Here is a 4,972-nt window from a genome sequence, read left to right as displayed (position 1 = left end):
AAACCCACTGAAGCCCATTAAATGACATCCCCTCAGCAGGCTTTAATTCACATGACTTTCATTGTTTTTCTGTCTTTTAATTGTGAATGAAGAAAAGAGCTTCCTCAGTTCAGTATAAGCCTCCTCACTTCACAGCAGGTAACACTGAGGCCAAAAGAGACTAAGTGGCTCAGGAGAACAGAAAGCAGTGTGGGCAAGTCCAGGAGCTGATCCAAGTGTCCTGAGTTCTGAACCTGGGCCCTTTCGGGTGGAGATTAACCAAGGTGGGGAAGGAGGGGGCATGAGGGTCAGGCAGGCAGCAGGGCTGTGTCCCGTGGACACACTGCCATCCCCCATGATGGCCTGCCCATCCTGAGAAGCCCATTTCAGCCTGCAGAAAGTGGGGGCTGTACCCCAGGCTAGAGCTGGAGAATCTGTGGGGATTGGGGCCTGCTTTGGATGCAGGGCCTGGCCTGGCTCCTGCTGGTTCTCTCTGCACTGTTGCCTGTTCCACTGTCTCCTGAACAGGTGGGGGACAGGTGTCTTATGGCCAACAGGTGTCTCATGACCCCACACCTCAGGTTAAAGAGATGTTGGGGCTCATTCTCAGGATCCCATCTCCTGAAGCATCACCTGGGCTGAGCTCAGGGTCAGGAATAGGCTTAGGGTCCTGTGGGGGCTTAGCCTGGGGCAGCGTCTGTGGAAAGAGTGAGGAGAGGTAGCAGGTGATGGACCAAGGCCGGGGAGAAACATCCAGGAGCTTTGTCTCTGGAACCCATAGCTGAGCCTGGTTCCCCTCATATTCCCAAAAGTTCCCACGAAAATGCTCCCTTCATCGCGCTGGACTGCAGAGAACTTGGCAGGCTTCAGTGTAGGCTTCGTGGATTTGGTTCATATGGACTTATTCTTCTTCTCATATCTCACATGGAAGTGACTGTCACTGCTTATTTGAACAATCTTGAAGGAAAGACAGGAATCCCAACAGCCCTGGTGTCAGGACACAAGTCAGGAATCTCAGGAGGGTTTTGGTCTTACTTCCTCATCACTTGGGATGTGTGGGACAGCAATAGTGATCAGTGTCACTGCTGGGATCCCAGGGAGTCTCAAAGAAGCTCACTGGCCAGACTTGGAGCCTGAGAATCAATCTTATGTCCACTGTGGAAAATGTTGCTGCTTCTATATGAACTGCAGTAATAATCAGCCTCGTCCTCAGCCTGGAGCCCAGAGATGGTCATGGAGGCCGTGTTGCCAGAGCTGGGAGCCAGAGAAGTCATCAGAGACTCCAGAGAGCCTATAACTGACATCATAAATCATGTGCCTGGGTGCTGCTGGCACCAGGAGACATAGTTATAATGCCCAATGTCACTGCTGGTTCCAGTGCAGGAGATGGTGACCGACTGTCCAGGAGACCCGGGTACTGAGTGAGGCTGAGTCAGGGCAGACTGAGCCCGAGAGCCCGGAAAAAGGAAAAAACACACTCTAGTGAGTCAGTGCTGGGCCCAGGTGAGCCTGAGGAGCAGGAGACCAAGAATCAGCCCAGAAGTCCCCGAGGCCCCTTTCCTGGAGGCATCACCTGTGCCCTGAGTGAGGAGGGTGAGGAGGAGCAGAGCCCAGGCCATGGTGGAGACGTCCCGAGAGCGCTGCCTCCTGAGACCCAAGCACTGGGTATGCCCCCAGCCCTGTCTTATCCCCTCTGCCTCAGAGGAGGGCGGGGCCTCCATGAAAATCTGTGTCCTGGCTCCTCTCCTCATCCCACCCTCACCTGGGCCTGGGCTCAGAGACTTCTTCCCTGGACAGTGGGGCTCAGCTGAGGAGATTAAAGTCCTTGTTTGTCTATTCTGATGGTAGGAACTTGATCTCTTTGTACCTGATTTGCTCAGGAGAGAAAGATCTGCTGAAGTCCCTCACGTGAGTGAGCTCCTGGCCCTCAGTGTCTCTGCTGTGTGGTGCCTGTGTTCTGTGACCCTCCAGGCCTGGGCCACCCCACAGATACCACTGCCTGGCACCTACCTTTAGGCTCGCTCTACTGTCAGGAAATGAGGATGCTCACCCCGTGGAAACCCCTGCTGTGTGTGGTTGATCCTTGGTCTCCCCAGCTGCAGCCTTGTCCCATTCCCACCCCCACCCTTGGTGCTGAGGCATCTGCAGCATCGAATCCCTGGAGCACATCAGCCACCCCAGGCGATGCACCCACATCCACGCAGGGCACATGTTGTGGGGAGCCCTGTGGAGGGAACACAGAGCACTGACCGGAGCCACTCTGCACACAGGTGATCCATGGAGACATGACCAGGGGGAACGGAAAGTTTGCTAACAGGCATTTCTGTGTGCACCAGAGTGATATTTATTGTGAATGACTTATTGAAAGATTTAAGTCCATTTTACTTTGATTTATTTGTTGAGTCACAGTGGTACATACTTCCTTCTTTCTTGATTTTCCCCATCTTAGCACATCCATGGGGCACCATAAAGCTGATCTCTCTCAACCCTGCAACACTGAAGACACATAGACATTCTATAAGTTCGTTTTTGTTTTTTTTTCTCAAAAAGCTTTTATCTTTTTTACCTTTTCCCATTGCCTATTACAAAACTCTTTTAATGTTCCATATTAAAATAAATATTAATGGATTTGGGTTCCATTTAAATATTATAACATACACTATCCTGTCTTCCCACCTAGATTCATCTCTGAAACCACGACAAGTGCGTGGAGCAGCTATTTGAGCACCAGGAAAGGAAATTGTACGCAGTGGTTTGGGATGGCCCCAGCAGATGAAATACAACAGTCAGCGTGAGACTCCTATTTTTTCTCGGTGTCCCCTGGCAGGATTCCAGACAGCCCCAAATCTGAAGGGGCACAAACTTGAAAACAAAAAGAAGTCCAGAAATCCCTCTTGTTCAGGATTGAGGATAGGAAAGGAAACTTCTTTGGCTCAAAGTGAAGGCTCAGTCCCCTACTCCACACCCCTGTTCTCATCTCTCTTGCACCAGTGCCTCTCCCTGGGTTCACACTGATATCTTATGGATGGAGATGATATTTCCTGCACCAGGTCACTCCACAGCCCCTGTTAACCTGAAGAGGTGCAGACCAGCACTGTTCAATCACAATATGATGAGCCTAATGGGAATCCCACTGTCTAGTCACCACATTAGACATATAAAGAGCAGAAGGTAAATGACTTCAAATAATATATTTTATTTACCTAGCATATCAAAAATAGTGCCATTTTCATATGTAATCTAAGTATAATTGTCATGCAATATTTTAGATACTTTTTCACAGCTATTATTACTATTTTTTGAAGAATCTTCATGTGGAGATTATGTGGCTGATGGAGATGTGGATGGGTTTCCTGTTCACAGGATGAGATGTAGTGGCTTTTTAAGTGACAACTTTGATAGGCTGAAGAAGGGGTGAAAACAATGATTTTTTTGCACAGGATATAGAGATTGGAGGTGGGCAGTGTCCATCCTGCAGCTCACCCTCTGGGTGCATCTGTGGTCCCTGCATGGGGCGAGGCTGCTCCTGCTGCCCCTGGATTCCTGCAGGAGGATCTGACTCCAACTCTCCCTCAGAACCCAGAGCACCTGGCATGTCAGTCTCCCTTTTCATTTCACACAAATGAAAAAAAACACTCAGGTCTCGCTGGGCATTTGCAGACTCGCAGTGGTAATTTAAGAGTAAACTGATGCTTTCTAGTGTACAGTGGCCTCTTCAGCTCCCTCATGGCCCGTGTTGGGGATGGCTGGTGATCTTAGTTTGGGTTCCCTGGAAGCAGACTCTGAGATGGAGAATATGATACACAGATGATTAAGAAAGTGATGGAGGCAACACCAGGCAGAAGGAGGCCCTGACACATATTGAGGCTTCAGTCAGCCCTACAAGGAGCTATGGATCTTGGAGGATTTTCAGGTCCTGTTACACTGAGGAAGAGTCTTGAGACCTTGGCCACAGGCAGTCATGAAACCAAACCTCCCTGAGAAGAGACATAAACCTGGGGGAGGCAGATTTCTGCACCGAACAGCTCTGAGCTGCCAGAAGCTCCCAGGAATGCTGCGTGGGTGAGCTCCTAAGAGGGGATCTGGGAGGATCCTACAGTGTCCACTCCACTAGTTTTTCTGTAGAGAATGACAGGAGCCTCAGCTGGGCAGTTCTGGGGACTGATTCAGGACATTTCGGCCAAGGACCGGCCTATCACCACCTATGGAAATCCAGAGATAACTGAGGATATTGACCTTGGTCTGCTTGGAAGATCTAATTTCCCTGAATCACAGTGGAGTCCACAAAACCCCAATACATCCTGGTCACCTCAGCCCTAAATCCATTCTGGATGCCCCCTCTGCACAGCCTGCCTGGAGGGCTGAAGGAAGTAAAGACTGGGGGTCTCAGATCCAGGTGAACTGGGTCATGCATGCTTATGGCTTTGTCCACAGTGTTCCCGGGCTGGAGGATGACAGCAGCACAGATGGGGAAGGGGTCTGTGTCTTACTTCCTTGTCTGCCTCTGTCACTGTGTGCAGTGCCACTGCCCCACACCTGAGAGGAAAGCCTCGTCCCCAGCCTGGGCTCCACTGATGGTCAGGGTGACCATGTTCCCCGAGTTGGAGCTGGAGAATCACTTAGAGATCCCTGAAGGCCATCTGCTATCCCCATAGATGACCTGCACAAGGGCCTGGCCTGGTTTCTGCTGGTACCATTAAGCAGGTTTACTTCCAATATCATTTCCCCTGCAGGTGATCCTGGGTGTCTGTCCTGGGGCCACTGACACTGAGGGTGGCTGTGTCAGCACATATGAGGCCACAGAGCCTGCAAGGAGAGAAAAGAGGAGCGAGAAGGCTTGAAACTCTGGGGATTAACCAAAGAATATCTTGCCACTTGCCTGAACTGACCTGAGCCCCAGGAATAAAAGTGCCCTTAGGGCACCAAGAGAACAGGAGCACAGTGTAGGGGGATTTCTGCCCCACCAGCCCCCTGCCCTGCGGCAGGGTCATGA

Source organism: Pan troglodytes, chromosome 23 (genome assembly GCF_028858775.2).
Source record: "Pan troglodytes isolate AG18354 chromosome 23, NHGRI_mPanTro3-v2.0_pri, whole genome shotgun sequence".
Taxonomy (NCBI): domain Eukaryota; kingdom Metazoa; phylum Chordata; class Mammalia; order Primates; family Hominidae; genus Pan; species Pan troglodytes.
This window is presented reverse-complemented; position numbering follows the sequence as displayed.